We start from the raw sequence: 17,123 nt of genomic DNA on the forward strand, positions 1-17,123 counted from the left end.
AACCTAGTCTTTCCCGCCCGATTTCTTTATTGGATGCTTTTATGAAAATAGCGGGAAGGGTCATTTTGAACAAGCTCAAGACATGGGCTGAAGAGACAGGAGTCCTATCAATCTTTCAATATTGCTTTCGCTCAGGCTTAGGTACCATTGAACAGGGACTTAACTTGTCACTGATTATAGATAAATACACTAAAGAAAAGAAGAGCAAACTTTTCCTCACGTTTGTGGACCTAAGCTCGGCCTTCAATTGTGTTAAACATGACAAATTGTGGAACACTCTTTTCGGTTGATCTATCACTGTTGATGTTTATAAAGGAATTATATAGGGGGCAGGTGTGTGGGTACGATACGGGAAGCAGGGGGAATGCTCAGCCAAGTTCCTCATGAAAAGAGGGGTGAGGCAAGGGTGCATCCTTGCCCCCCTGCTTTTCTCGCTCTACATAAATAGTCTAGGACAGTATTCAAGCGAGCATCAACATGATTATCCAACCATTAGGGATACCCCGTCCCTATTTTATTATACGCGGATGACGCTGTTATAATGTCACGGACACAGCTTTACAATGGATTACAAAGGTCTGTCTCTAATTTTGCTGCCTACATGACAGACAGGGGCTTAAACAGACCCTCCAGTTTATCGCGATTTCGCGATTCACGAAAAAATCGCGAAATCGGCAGACTACCGCGATGGCCGCGATAATAACCATATTGGCCGCGATATTTAGAAAAAAGTGTCTCTACCGGCGGGAGACTGCAAAACAAACAATGCCTTTAATTGGCTGTGGGCCCCTCCCCACTCGTGTGTGCCAGCAGCTTCCCGGGGACACAGAGACAGTCTGTTTTTTAGCTGTCACCCGCAGCCGAGTACTTAATAGGTCTTTTAAAAGACCTTTCACTTGTTAATGAGTCTTTGTGTTTCACCCTTTCTTTGACCTCTCTGCCTAGGGCTGGAATAATTAACCTCGGGCGATCAGGACAGTCGATGTAAGCCACAACTCTTGGAGCCTTATCTTCCCCGACTCTGAAAAGAGGGAAACGGACTGTTAACCAACACTACAACTGCACTACAGAGCACAAACTATACAGATTAAATTTACGAAATCTTCTATCGAACAAACCATGCAAATAAAATCAGATCTCAGTTAATGAGGGTTGACACCAGGTCTCTTTTTACAACCGAGCCTCACCAAGACAACAAATGCGGCAGCAAGGTATTAGTAACTTCTCCGCAGTATAAAAAATGCCTTTAACAAAAAAAAATTGTATTATATGCATTTCCATTATTGAGACAAGATTAGAGACAAAATGCATGTCTTAGAAGACTAACGGAAAACGATAGAAATCTTCAACGGGAGATGCTACGTTTTCCAAGAATGCTGCCTCACAGCATGGGCATCAGAAAGATGGCTATGACAATAGAGTTATGTTATATTCTTCATTCATATGTATTGTTTGTCTGCTTTTTGTATAATTAGAAATGCATCTCACATACACGAGCCGAGGGGAGCTGGGGGGTGGGGGAGGGGGCTGGGGGAGTGGCTGTAGTGTAGCCTTTTGAGTTCAATGGATGTTGCACACCTGGAGCTGTGGGTCCCGTGACACGTCCCCCGCCCCCAGCAGGGAGGCACAGAGATGCCCTCCCATGAGTGGGAAAGAAGAAGGAAGACGACGCAGAGAGATACTGATTCCCCCCCCCCCCCCCCCCCCCCCTTGAGAGAGGCACAGAAAAGGTGGGTGGATGAATGATGGGTGGATGGATGGATGAAAGGCTGAAGGATGGATAGATGTGTGAAAAGGTGGGTGGATGAATGATGAGTGGATGGATGAATGAAAGGGTGGATGGATGAATGATGGATGTATGGATGAAAGGGTGGATGGATGAATGATGGATGTATGGATGGAAGGATGAAAGGGTGGATGGATGAAGGATGGATGTATGGATGGGAGGATGAAAGGGTGGATGGATGAAGGATAGATTGGTGAAGGATAGATGTATGGATGGAAGAATGACAGGGTGGACAGATGAAGGATGGATGGATGGATGAAAGGGTGGATGGATGAATGATGGATGGATGGATGTGTGAAAAGGTGGGGGGATGAATGATGGGTAGATGGATGGATGAAAGGGTGGGTGGATGGATGGATGAAAGGGTGGATAGGTGAAGGATGGATGTATGGCTGGGAGGATGAAAGGGTGGGTGGATGAAGGATGGGAAGATGAAAGGGTAGATGGATGAATGGATAAAAGGTTGCATGGATGAATGATGGATGTGTGAAAAGGTGGGTGGATGAATGATGGGTGGATGGAAGGAAGGGAGGATGGGTAAAGGATGGATGTATGGATGGTTTTTCCCCTATTCACAAACCTAAAATTATACTGAGAGAGGGCCCTTTTCAGCGGCGGGCCCTGGGGGGATTGCTTTGGGGCATTTATTCATTAGTTTATGTCCTATATGCAGCCTTGAAGCCAAACAAAGTGTCTACATTGTAAATAAACCAAAAATACATAGTTTCATGTTGTTAAACAACTAAAAAAACGAAGATATCTGTGTTTGTTGTAGGAAAAGCCGCCAAATAAAATGCCGCTAAATTGCCGCTAAATTTCCATATTTGTGCCGCTAAATTTCCATTTTTGTGCCGCTAAATTTGCTAATCCATGCCGCTATATCCTGGGGGGTCTGCTTAAAGGTAAACACCGCTAAGACATTTACAATGAGTTGTGGGACTAAAACGAGAAAGACAGGTGACATCTTTATTGATAATAAAAAAGTTGAAAGCACAGATAGATTTTCTTATCCAGGAATAGCTTTTGACAGAAAGGGATCTTGGAAAGTGGCCATGAATGCTAGGAAGCTGACCCTCTCGAGAGCCATAGGAGCAGTTACTAACTTTTCAAACCAACTAGGTGGAAGACCCGTCCCAGACTTGCTGTTCATTTTTAAGTCCAAATGTATTTCAACAGGGACATATGGGGCTGGCATATGTGGTATTGAATGTATAGATCAAATTCAATGCTGCGAAAATATCTTTATCCGCTATCTGATGGCGGTTCCCAGTTCTACCGCCACTTTTATCTGTCACAGGGAACTTGGTCTCTCATATATTTCTGAAATTATAAAGATCAATCCCCTTCTTTTATGGCACAAGGTATGGGCATCTACTGAGACTGGTTTTAACAGAGATGTAATCATGGATTGCCTTAAGCTGGATAGGGTTGCGAATATGCCATGGATTAGCTATATAAAAAGTATGGCGCACGACATAGGCCACCCGGAATACTTTGATAAATCTAGTAGGCTGGAAACTGTATCCAGAAAATCTCTAAAGGCTCACTGCCTGAACCATCTAGAGAGCAAACGTTGGCTCATCGAGAGAGAGAAGAAATAAGTCATGGAAAATCACTTGATGACCACATGCATAGGTCTACAACCCTACCTGGCATTAGTACAGAGCAGCTTTTCCTGTATGCTTCTGGCCTGATTTCGTTGTGGGTCTTTTTTCAGACTGGTCACATTTCCTGAAATAAATTATTGGATAAAATATTCTCCTATTTGTCCATGTGACTATATTTCCACACAAACAACTATGCACTGCACTTTATTTTGTAAATACTATGTAGTCCAGAGGAAAACGATTTTGATGCCCCTTCTTAGAAGATGGCCTTTAAGACAATGTAGAACCGCCTTTTTAAGATTACAAATGCTGGAAAATGATCACACTGTTATGGCCATCTCTTCTTCTTAAAGGCTGTTATCAGTTTCCGGAATACTATGTGAAGCTATTGTGTAAAACAGTGAATTAGCATCTTTGTGTGTGTGTGTATATATATATATATATATATATATATATATATATATATATATATATATATATATATATATATATATATATATGGATTTTATTATTATTATTTAACTTACTTCTCTAACGCGCACGATGGGATTTAGCGCTCCTAAGACTTTCTCCTATTTGAAGGTTCAGCTTTGAAGGTACAGATCGCGGAACCCGCTTCGTGGGTCCCGCTTCGTGTGGGGACTTAAAACATTTACTGCTGACATCGGCAAACCAGTTGGGGAGCTTGTTCTGTTGCTCTACGCCTGGGGCTCTGTCTGTGGGTGTTGGTGCAGGGCTGCGAGCGAGTGCGGGCGCAGGACTTCAAGTCCCAGGAGCGCCCGCCAGACCCAATAGCCAGCACCTGGGCCGCTCTCCCTGCATGCTCCTCCCCACCATCGTTGCACAAAAAATTTTGACCCTGGATGTTTGGTGGAACTTTCTTCTCTAACACGCGCGCTGGGATTTAGCGCTCCTAAGACTTTCTCCTATTTGAAAGTTCAGCTTTGAAGGTACAGCTCGCGGAACCCGCTTCGCGGGTCCCGCTTCGTGTGGGGACTTAAAACATTACTGCTGACATCGTCAAACCAGTTGGGGAGCTTGTTCTGTTGCTCTACGCCTGGGGCTCTGTCTGTGGGTGTTGGTGCAGGGCTGCGAGCGAGTGCGGGCGCAGGACTTCAAGTCCCAGGAGCTCCCGCCAGACCCAATAGCCAGCACTTGGGCCGCTCTCCGTGCATGCTCCTCCCCTGTCACACAGGCAATATACATTAATTTGTTTAGTCCCGCTGCGCGGGAGCGACCGGGAGAAGCCCGGGACAAGGGCGGGGCCGTCTGTGGCCATCAGGGGCTGAAGGAGGCTGGGCTGGTCCCGGTCTCTGATATTTTTCTCCCTGTTTTATTAATTCTGGCGATTTGTCTCCTTGGTGTAGTACATTGTGAGGTATTTTATTATCTTTGACCAGTTATTGATAGGTCTAATCCACTCCCCCCTGTGTCGGTGTATCGTTCTTCGGGCCTCTCGATAAATATTTCGAGAAGGCAAACAAGGCGATGGATAAAGAGCTGTTATTAGCCGAGAAACGAGCGGAGCGTCGTCGCTCCATAGAACACTTGAAAAATAAACCACTGTCTACCCAACCAGACCCAAACACTTTACAAGATAATGTTAGTATTGGGAGGACGGCTGGAGATGCTGATATATTTAATATCGACCAAATCCCTAGCATATTTCGGGCTATTGCTTCCCCCCCCCCTCATTCTGTGACTAATAGCGAGGGAAACATTAGTACACATCCCATCGTCTCTACCAGTCTTATTGATCTTAACTCTCCTGTTGTTGAGACTATAATGCCCAACCTGCACTCAACACTTACCAATCACTCTCCGGATAGTGTTGGTCCTTGTGAAAATATCCGGTCACACACTAATAGTGAGACTGGTCCTGAGGTTAGGAACCCTAAAAGGGCTGTGTGCTCCCCTCCAAGGAAAAAGAGGAAAAAGGGTGGTGCCAAAAGAAGAAGAATTAATAATCAGGCTTCTTCTTTGCCTCCAGCCATTCCTATTACCGGTCTCAAGGTTCCTCCGGTGATGGAGGTTCCCCCAGGCACTCCTCCTCTAGTAACTCCTTTTCAAGATAGTGTTTCTGGGTTCAATAAGGAGTGCATCGATATATTCGAGAAACTCCTTAAATCATATATGCTTCCCTTGTTGGAGAGGGCTAGAATCTTGGGAGAAAAAATGGATTGCATTTTGGCTACAGCTGCAACATCCCCCCCCTACGAGCAACATTACTCTGCCTATTTCACCATCTAAATCTAGTGCTAACATTGCTGATCCTAGTAACCTCCATAAGAAAAATAGTAACCCTAATTGCAATAATAAACCTAATGCTTCCCAACCGTCATCTAAACCATCTAGTTCTACTACCCTTTCTAAAGATAAGCCCATGTTAGTTTCAAACAAGTCAACTCCATTGGGAGAAAAACTATCTGTTAAGCAAGGGGATCCTACACCCAATAATACCACTCATAGACACAAATTACAACGTAAGAATATAGTTGACCTCCCTCCAGACTCCGCAAATTTTGTCATTGTTTTGACGGGTGTACCCCCAATTTCAAATGGAAATTTGGAGAACAATGTTAATTTGAAAAACAAAGTTATCTTCTGGCTGAAAACTAATAGACCCCTTCCTGCCCATCTAAATGGGGACATTATTTCAGTCAGAAGATGCGAATGGGTGGGTCTTCGTCCCAAGGACTTAGAGGGAGACATCGTGATCATTAATTTCAAGGATCATAGAGTTGTTTCCCATATTAGTGACTGGTATTTGGGAAACAATGTGGGAGGCATTTCCACACGGAATCTTAGTTATTTTTATCCAGAGAGTTTGATTAATCCACATGTTCAACTTCATTCCAAAAAAGCTCCTCATTTTCTGAAACGGTCAAACTTCACTCCTAGACTCCAAGGCCCACCTTTAAATCTGGAGGCTCGGTTTAGACCTCCTGCTCAATCTAGCTATAATAGTTTCATACAAGTTCCAAACTGGGTTAATCCCAAACCTTGTTTTCTTGAACATCCCTCTACACCAACTCTCCAATTTTCTCGCCAGTTCCATAGTTTGAATCCCTACTCAAACAATTTAGGCAATTACACCCAACCGAATGCGTACTGGAACATTCCACTGAGCAATCTTTATGAACCACTTTCGGGGGTTGGAATTTAATGATTGACCATCTATCCTACCTGTTGCTTCTGAGGCAAATAAAGATTGTACGGGTACCGTTGCAACCCCAGTTAATGCACTATGCTATATTGAAGATCTACGGGACCACTTAACTCAAGGTGTTAAAGGGTGTTCTGTTTCTCCGAGTGGGACCAGGGACATGACATCTGAACTAAACCCGGCGCCACAAGTTGATGTAATTACAGAAGATGTTGTATTGGGGACTGTGAACCAGGGAGGGCCCGCTTGTACTATTGATACAAGGAGTGATGATGTTTCAGAATATGAAGCCTCCCTGCTGCTTAATGTAGTTAATTCCCCTCCTAAAGTCAATCCTAGTGTTCTGGTAGGTCCAAGCGGTCTCAAGCTTGGAAGTTGGAACATAGCTGGTCTTGAGTCCCGCATGTGTATCCCGGACTGGGTGAACTTTGTTGAGCATGTTGATGTATGGTCTTTTCAAGAAACCTGGGCTCTTTTACCATTGTTCTTTACTGGTTACTTGAATTTTAGTAAATCTGCTAGTAAAGGCCATAGAGGACGAGCTATGGATGGCTTGACCGTTTGGGTACGACAGTATGAGGGTGTGATAGCTGAGGAAATATTTATTGATAGTCCCGACATATTAATGGTTAACATTAAATCCACCAGTGGACTGCATATCCTTTTGATTAATATTTATGTTAGGGGCACTCAGGGCGGAAGGGTTTCTCAAACACTCCTAGTTTTGGATGACTTTTTAAGTGGTGTATCGTTAGAGGGTCATAAGATTGTTATGGGTGATTTTAATACCTGTTTTGAACCACTGAGTGTGGATGACAGCTTAATTACAGAGGGGAAGACCAGGTCTGGGGGATTCCACAGCTTGAGCTAGCTCCGATTTAAAAAAAAAAAAAAATGTTCACAAGCGGCTATTTTTATCAAAGGATTGTGTCTGGATCAGGGTTTGCGTGCTCTAAACGGTAGAGTGCGTTCTGACAGGTTGGGTAGTCGCACTTTTTGTAATGGCAGATTTAGCAGCCGAATTGATTATATTTTAATGGATGTTAAATTGTGGGCTGTCGTAGTGGATATGGAGGTTAAGTCCCGTCCGGAAAGTGATCACGACCCACTGGTGGCGAAACTAAGGGATTCCAGCTTCTCCGTGCAAGAAACAAACATCCCCAACTTAGTTCAGGATGAAATTGCACTTACCAATGACATGAGAAGGGTTCGTTGGCCTAAAATCTCTGTAGACGTTGATGCATGCAAAATGATTAGATCTCTGGTTTCTAACTCACTGCTTGAAATCTCAAAATATGACTCCCGGGAGGGCATAAATGCTGCGATTACTGATATTCACTCCAGTCTTTTTACAGAGCTAAAAAAACTGTTTATAAAGTCTATTTCCAAAAGGGGGAATAGGGGGAAAATGAAAACTACTAATTGGTTCGATGATGAGTGCCGTCGGACCCATGGCGACCTGTTTAAAGCGATAAAGCTTAAGAATCACATTTTAATCAGGTCCTGTAGGAAGGCAATTATCGTCGCAAAACATACAGCCAAGGCCAAATGGGATGAAGAACGGTGGGTTACGCTGACAGAAGCATGCAGTTCTAGGAACCTACAACGGTTTTGGCACCTATTAAAGTGGGGTTCTTCGCAGGAGGACCGCCCGAGCCCAGCTTCGGTGGGTCAACAACAATGGGTACAATATTTTGAGGAAAAATTCAGGTGCCGTAGTAGTGCACAGGAATATATCTTCTGTCCTGTGTCGACCGATCCACTAGAGTTTACAAGTGGAGAAGTCAAAACTGTCCTGCAATCCATACCAAGGGGCAAGGCACCCGGCCCAGACTGCATTCCAGCTGATCTATTTTTACAAGACCAGGATTTATGGGTTCCCTATCTAGTTCATCTGATTAACGCTTTGGCCTCTGGAGTAAGGGTTCCCGAGTCCTGGGCAGGGGCTGAAATCCTGCCAATTTACAAGAAAGGCGATCGGTCGGTTCCCTCCAATTACAGGCCGATCAGCCTTATAGACGCGGTGCAAAAAATCACAGCCCGTCTTGTTCTTGGCAGGATTCAGGACTGGATGGAGGAGTTTAATATTCTAACCCCGCTTCAAGCTGGTTTTAGGTCTCATGTGAGTACCTTAGACCAGGCCTTACGTTTTATTCTTCTTTATTGGAAGACGGTTCTTCTAGGAAAAGGCAACCTTTATGCGGCCTTCGTGGATCTTAGGTCTGCTTTTGATCTTGTCCCGAGGGCTGTGATGTGGAAATGTTTAGTAGAACTGGGTATGCCAGCCCCCTTGTTCGTTTTCTTGTGAATCTGCATGCTCACACCTATGCCCAAGTACGCTGGGGCAAACCAGGGGAGGTAACGGACAGGTTTCTAGTTGCCAAAGGTGTTAGGCAAGGCTGTGTATTAGCCCCTACCCTTTTTTAGGTCTCGCCTAGACGAAAGCAAAAGCGAAGCTTTTGCTGTCTATGTGAGACAACTTATGTTGCCACTTTTCTGGGAATATTGTGGACATCAGACTGTTACGAGCTTTTTCTGCTGTAGTCAGGCTGTCACGAGCTTCTCCTTTGGAGATTTGACCTCGTGAGCGCGCCTTGACTGCATCTAATGGGCCGTGCGCTTCCTTTAGTCAGTTTCACTTTGCCTGCACTTTCAAAGTGAAATGAAACAATGTGTCTGGTAGTTGTTCATGTGGAGTGCCTTCTGACCTCGTGAGCGGCCTTGACTGCATCTAATGTGTGTGGCTTTTTTTTTCAACGTGGCCCTGGCGCTTGCTTCAGTCAGTTTCACTTTTAAGGTGCAGGCGTCAATGGGTCTGGTACTTGTTTTATTTCCATTTAATGCTCTTTGGCACAACAATTTTATATTACTTGTGTGTATTACCACTGGCCAGAATTTCAAAGACTTATATTCACGCAGGTGAAATAATACTATTGTGATTAGGGACGATTTTTGGAGTCTGACCGTTCAGAGTGCAGAGTGGAGCTTCAGAGTGGAGCTTCAGAGTGGAGCTTCAGAGTGGAGCTTCAGAGTGGAGCTTCAGAGTGGAGCTTCAGAGTGGAGCTTCAGAGTGGAGCTTCAGAGTGGAGCTTCAGAGTGGAGCTTCAGAGTGGAGCTTCAGAGTGGAGCTTCAGAGTGGAGCTTCAGAGTGGAGCTTCAGAGTGGAGCTTCAGAGTGGAGCTTCAGAGTGGAGCTTCAGAGTGGAGCTTCAGAGTGGAGCTTCAGAGTGGAGCTTCAGAGTGGAGCTTCAGAGTGGAGCTTCAGAGTGGAGCTTCAGAGTGGAGCTTCAGAGTGGAGCTTCAGAGTGGAGCTTCAGAGTGGAGCTTCAGAGTGGAGCTTCAGAGTGGAGCTTCAGAGTGGAGCTTCAGAGTGCAGAGTGGAGCTTCAGAGTGCAGCTTCAGAGTGGAGCTTCAGAGTGGAGCTTCAGAGTGCAGCTTCAGAGTGCAGAGTGGAGCTTCAGAGTGCAGCTTCAGAGTGCAGAGTGGAGCTTCAGAGTGCAGCGTGGAGCTTCAGAGTGCAGCGTGGAGCTTCAGCGTGGAGCTTCAGCGTGGAGCTTCAGAGTGGAGCTTCAGAGTGGAGCTTCAGAGTGGAGCTTCAGAGTGGAGCTTCAGAGTGGAGCTTCAGAGTGGAGCTTCCGAGTGCAGAGTGGAGCTTCCGAGTGGAGCTTCCGAGTGCAGAGTGGAGCTTCCGAGTGGAGCTTCCGAGTGCAGAGTGGAGCTTCCGAGTGGAGCTTCCGAGTGCAGAGTGGAGCTTCCGAGTGGAGCTTCCGAGTGCAGAGTGGAGCTTCCGAGTGGAGCTTCCGAGTGGAGCTTCAGAGTGGAGCTTCAGAGTGGAGCTTCAGAGTGGAGCTTCAGAGTGGAGCTTCAGAGTGGAGCTTCAGAGTGCAGAGTGTAGCTTCAGAGTGTCAAGAAATGCCAATAGCTCTAACTTTAACAAAGGCAAAACCATTGCATTGTAAATGCTTGTTATTTTACCGAATCACATGCTCATGCTGCTGCCTGGTTTGTCTACATGCCCACAGGCAGAATCACTCGGTACAAAATGGCTCCTGTTCACTCGTCAGTACGGTCTTGCGCCGCCCCACCTTCCCCCTGCCAAATACATTCATTCCAAATACTGCTTATTTTCATATCAGACTGACTTCTCACATCTGGGATAGCAGGGGCACCTTCCACAGTGATTAGTGCTTCACAAAAAATAATTCTCGGCTAGCGCTCAGAAGCCTTGAAGCTTTGATTGAATGACACTGCAGTTTGATGCCCCGCTCGTTTTTTGATGCTATGCGTTCCAGACACTGATTTTATTAAGACTCACTTGGAGCTCTAAACTGTCACTTGATCTTTCTTTGGGTCATTTCGTTTGCCCGGAAGGACTAACATATCTGTGAAACCCTCTTCTTTTATAGTTTGAGCATCGTCTTCGTTTAGCAGGATAACATTATACATTTGAAAATACAAATATCCGGGAAGAGCAGAGAGCAAATCTCCGCGATGTTGGGCATTCTCCTATCATAAAGGAAGCGTGTTGGTGGGACCTGTGGCATCTAACGCATCATTTAACCCTATATGCGTGGGCACCTACCACAATAATGTATAGGATGAGTTTGTTCCGTTCCCGTTTTTAATTTGATGTAAAACTCAAATCACTGCACACTCTCTACTACACACTCTCTACTACACACTCTCTACTACAGTCACTACTCTCTACTACACACTCCCTACTACAGTCACTACTCTCTACTACACATTCTGCTACACACTCTACTACAGTCACTACTCTCTGCTACGCACTCTACTCTCTACTACACTCTACTACACACTCTCTACTACACACTCTACTACACACTCTCTACTACAGTCACTACTCTCTGCTACGCACTCTACTCTCTACTACACACTCTACTACACACTCTCTACTACACACTCTACTACACACTCTCTACTACAGTCACTACTCTCTGCTACGCACTCTACTCTCTACTACACACTCTACTACACACTCTCTACTACACACTCTCTACTACACACTCTACTACACACTCTCTACTACAGTCACTACTCTCTACTACACACTACTACACACTCTCTACTAGTCACTACTCTCTACTACACACTCACTACACACTCACTACTACAGCCACTACTCTCTTCGACACACTCTATACTAGGCACTCTCTACTACACACTATCTACTACAGTCACTACTCTCTACTACACACTGTACTACACACTCTACTACAGTCACTACTCTCTACTACACACTACTACACACTCTCTACTACAGTCACTACTCTACTACACACTCTACTACACACTCACTACACACTCACTACTACAGCCACTACTCTCTTCGACACACTCTATACTAGACACTCTCTACTACACACTATCTACTACAGTCACTACTTACTACACTCTCTACTACACACTCTACTACACACTCTACTACACACTCTACTACACACTCTACTACACACTCTACTACACACTCTACTACACACTCTACTACACACTCTACATTACACACTCTACATTACACACTCTACATTACACACTCTGCATTACACACTCTACATTACACACTCTACTACACACTCTACTACACTCTACTACACACTCTACTACACACCCTCTACTACTCTCTACTACTCTACTACACATTCTCTACTACTCTACTACACACTCACTACTTTCTACTACACTCTACTACAGACTCTCCACTCTCTACTCCACACTCTCTACTTCAATCTCTCTACCTCAATCTCTCTACCTCAATCTCTCTACCTCAATCTCTCTACCTCAATCTCTCTACCTCAATCTCTCTACTTCAATCTCTCTACTTCAATCTCTCTACTTCACATTCTGTATTACACACTCTCTACTACAGACTCACTACTCTCTAGTACACACTCTCTACTACACTCCCTACTACACATTCTCCTACACACTCTACTACACACTCTACTACACACTCACCACTCTACTACACACTCACTAGTCTCTACTGCTCACTCTCTACTACACACTCTCTACTACACACTCTCTACTACACACTCTCTACTACACACTCTCTACTACACACTCACTACTCTCTACTACACACTCACTACTCTCTACTACACACTCACTACTCTCTACTACACACTCACTACTCTCTACTACACACTCTACTACTCACTTACTACTCACTACTACTCTCTCTACTACTCACTACTACTCTCTCTACTACTCTCTCTACTACTCACTCTCTACTACTCACTCTCTACTCCTCACTCTCTACTGCTCATGACAATGCCATTTATTTATCTGTTTCCAAAACCAACACATAAATAAAACATTTGTCATTTACAATGCCAAAAGCGCTAACTTTTGCAAAGGCGAGACCGTTGCATTGTAAATGCTTGTTCTTTATATATTAACAGGGTCATCAAGTATTTTGATAACCATCCCACCGACGCCCCATCACTAGCTGGAATGAAAATCCCCTTGCTCATGTTCGCTGACGATACTCTTCTAATCTCACAGACTAGACTGGGTCTCGAACAGGCCTTGTTGAGGTTTGAACTGTTTTGCAGCGAACATGAGCTTGAGGTGAATGTGTCGAAGACTAAATTTATGGTTTTAAGAGGAAACAAACCGATCTCAGCAAGGGTTACCATGGGGGGTACCTCCCTGGAGCAAACAAAGTTGTTTACTTATCTAGGAGTAACATTTAGTGAGAACCTAAACTGGTCCCATCAGGTTGATATTATGGCCCTTACGCACACGCAGTGAGGAGGAGCCCTGATTAAAGAGCATAAAGGCTCGTATACTCGGCCAATCTCTCCGCTAGTGAAAATCTATGGATCTAAGGTTCTCCCCTCTGTTCTTTATGGGGCTGAACTTTGGGGCTATAGTAATCTGGATCCCCTGAGAATAGCTCAAAATAAATTTCTTAGGATGGTAACGGGTCTTCCACAATCAACACCAAGGGTCCCACTTTTGTATGATCTTGGGTTCCAGCCTGTGGAGGACCAGGCCAGGTTTCGCCCACTAGCATTCTGGCGTCGCCTTTGGACAACGCCGGAACTTCATTTTTATGCAAGAGCCTGTTTTGGAGGTTAGAGATCGTCCGGGTTCTTATAATATTGGCTGGTTTAAGGATCTTAGAACCACTCTGTTTTCCATTGGGGTATGGCAAATTGTGGCTAGATCCCGCAACAGTAACATTTCCCTCAAAAAAGGCTTTGAAACTATGCTATTGGGAATGGGTGGTTCAAAACCGACATTCGAGATTGGGTTCTAGTAATCTTACTAGCTTATTTGTGTCCATTAAAGACGCTCCCAATCTTGAAAAATACTGGGACGCCATAACTAAGCCCTTGGACCGCAAACTATTCCATTAATTCAGATGCGGTTCACTGCCTCTAAGGGAGTTTACTAAAAAGTGGGGCTCCGGTGGGACTGGGCACTGTCCAAAGTGTCCGGGTCGAGGGGAATGCCTAAACCATTTTTTGTTTGTCTGCCCCTTGTATGCTGCTCCTAGAACCAAATGGTTAAGTCCGGTCTTAGAAGTTTGGGAAGGCGCTCGGCTGTCACTGGCAGTAGAATATTAAAATCAAATGTGTCACCTCTAATTGTAACAGGTGTAGCAAAGTACTTAGGTTGGGCCTGTATTCTTAGAACCAGGTTCATTAATGGTTCCTAGGTGTTTATCAATAAACCCTAGTTTATTACTTCTGGGCAGCCTGTATTATTTCTGTGATATTGTGGTACGTCTAAGCGATTTTGTAATTCTCATATCTGTTCATAAGAAGCCTGTATATGTAATTTAATATGGTTTTAGAGGGTTTTATTCTGTCTTATATACATTTTATATCTTGTGTGTATTATGTAATGTATGTCTTTTATGATGAATCAATCGAATAAAGACTTCTTGAACTTGAGTATGGATTTTTTTATGCTTTTCAAATTACGCATCGTAATTATGAATACTTGGATTGCATTGCTTATATTTCCTGTATTTTGTAGGTGAGTAGATCGGTTGCAGGGGTCAAGCTTTGGGGGTTAGGTTAAGCTCAGGACATCGAGCGCCTAACGCTTCTCAATGGGGGTTCTTCTTTTGGCAACAGGCTGCAGGCATGGCACTGGAGGTTGCAGACGGGAGGCCAATGACAACAGAGGTAAGTAGAGATAGGGAGGTTGTAGGGGCACCAAGAGCCAGGGGCTTCGAGTTCAGGGGTGCCTTTCGTCATCGGAGTAGTCTTACCGGATCCGGTTGCTGTCTGGGGGAGCCTTTGGATTCACACTGCAGGTGCTGCTGTGGAGATCAAGTGAGGTCCATAAATGCTGGGCACAAAATCAGGATCTCTGGGGAGACTTCACTCCACAGGTGGCCCTGGGCCCTGGGCATCCGGTGCAGTGTGGGCAGGGATCACGGTTTCAGCTGGATCTGGTGCCCTTGGAGTCGGTTTCTATTGGAAGGTCTGCTGTCCACAGGAGATATGAGTTTTTTCGAAGGCAACAGTCCTCCCAGGGTTTTCAAAGGTTTCTAGCTTCAAGCCTGATCGCAGGTTCGCAGAAGCTGGAGACTTGCCGGTAGGGCTTGGGGTCAAGGCAGTCATAGTCTTCAGTCTTCACTGAATGATTGTCTTCTTGCTTCTTAGGTTGTTGAAGATCTAGTTCCTAGGTCTGGTGGAGCCACCTTAATACTAGTTTTCGGGGCCTTTTAGGGGAGTAGCAGGTAAGACCAATGGACATCTTACCCGGAGTGATTACACCCTCTATTATGTCACCCTCCTTTGGGTGGGAGCATAGAACTAGCCTGGAGTCTCCCCATCTTGAAGATGGCGGGGACTGAAAGATGTGCTTCACCTCACCTCACCCACCTTAGGGGTGAAGTTAGCATGGGTGGGCGCCTCCTATTCTCCTAAGTATTCCTGCTGGTTTCCCAGCCAAAGTGGGGGTGTAAACCAGGGGACGCTCTTCAGCTCCCAGGTCCTAGGAACCACTTATTAGGGACTTACAAGGTGCAGAATTACCAATTGGGGATATGTTTTTATGGAAGAAGCACTGGTTGGGGACCTGGGTGACAGGGACCCTGTGCACTGCAATTGAAACCACTGGTTTACTGAACTACTATAGAGACAATGTATCAGTTAATAGTGTTTGTTATTGGAGCTGGCTGTTGCTGTCCAAAGGTGTCTATTGATTTCACTTGATATCACTTATAAGCAGATTAAGTACTCTTTTCTTTATTCCACTGGACATGAACCTCCTCCCGCCGTCTGTTGTTTCTCGACACCTCTTTTCCCCAGTGTTTCTTGAACCCCACCCCTAACTGTATTTAGATATATTGCCCAGCAGCTCGAGCTGCTGTGCAACAAGGTTTAAAACAGAAAATGTTATATGACGCGGTCTCACCTGGCTGCGTCGTACCACTTAAATTTTTTTTTACTTTAAGCCATGTTGCACATCAGTTCGACTTTGCAATACTTGTTTCCCATGTTGCTTGGGGCTGCCCGGGAATAAGCGAATTTTGGGAGCAAGTGATTTTAAGCTACAGCTAACATGATTGATCAATCCCTATTTAGACCTAGTTATATTGCAATACTTTGTAAATTACCGAAATTCCAGATGACAGAAATCTGCCTCTTAATTTGGCACACATTTTGCTGAAAAGGGCAGAAGGTATCTATGAACGAAGCATTGGTCATCCAGCAATTTGGCATGAATGATTAACTTTACAATGCACTATAAATGGAGCAGTTTTGTAGAATTTGGGAACAACTAAAACAATTTCCATAACGTGTGTCTAGGTATATGGAAAGAAATTAAATAGGGAATGTCAAAGTTTCTGAAGTAGATGGTTGGGTACAGTGTTGTGTATCCTGGACTTTCAAGTAATGTAAATGAGACTGGACCATCGACCTTCATTGACGATGGGTTGAGACTGAAGTATTGTTGCTCACATTGGCTATTGTTAACTCTTATGATCTAGTTTACTGTTAAGACATTCTGAACCAATAAAAGTAAGAGTGGTAAAGAACTCTGATTAGAAGTAAATAGCTTTCCATTTTTCATTGCTGGATCTTCGTTATTAGCTATATGCATATGACCACAATAGCAAACCCATCCTACTAGAAAGATGCAAAAGAAACCCCAGAATGGTAAACAGCTACAAATGGGGATATGTTTACCCAATAGATTTGTCAAAGCAAGGTGGCTTGCTTTAGTGTCAGCTCTGGAGTCTGATTCCAAAATGTAGTTAGAAGCTGGTTATAGCTTTGAAAGCAATGGTAGCATTTCTTAATAAAGCTGAAGTGGTCCCTTTATCAAGTAAAGACTTGTTAGCTTTCTGGTTACACAACGTTTAGTACAACAAAATCCCCAGGAAATGGATTGCTTAGATGTGGGCAGGACCGATTTAAATAGGACCGTTATTGACAAACACATATATATATCTTTTTCAATCTTTCTTTACTCTCCCTAGTTTTATCTGAATTAAAACAAACCACTCTTACAGCATGTACATTGAACTTTCTGCTGGAGAGGTTAGGTTTAAAATAAAAAAAGACACGGTCGAG

The 17,123-nt window shown here is 44.4% G+C and overlaps 1 protein-coding gene across 1 annotated transcript in view; it reads left to right on the forward strand.

Annotated features, from left to right (window-relative positions):
• Positions 1-17,123, forward strand: part of RFWD3 (ring finger and WD repeat domain 3) — a 328,893-nt gene that overhangs the window by 21,016 nt on the left and 290,754 nt on the right. The window lies entirely within an intron of this gene.

This window comes from Lissotriton vulgaris, chromosome 12, assembly GCF_964263255.1.
Source record: "Lissotriton vulgaris chromosome 12, aLisVul1.2, whole genome shotgun sequence".
Classification (NCBI taxonomy): Eukaryota; Metazoa; Chordata; class Amphibia; order Caudata; family Salamandridae; genus Lissotriton; species Lissotriton vulgaris.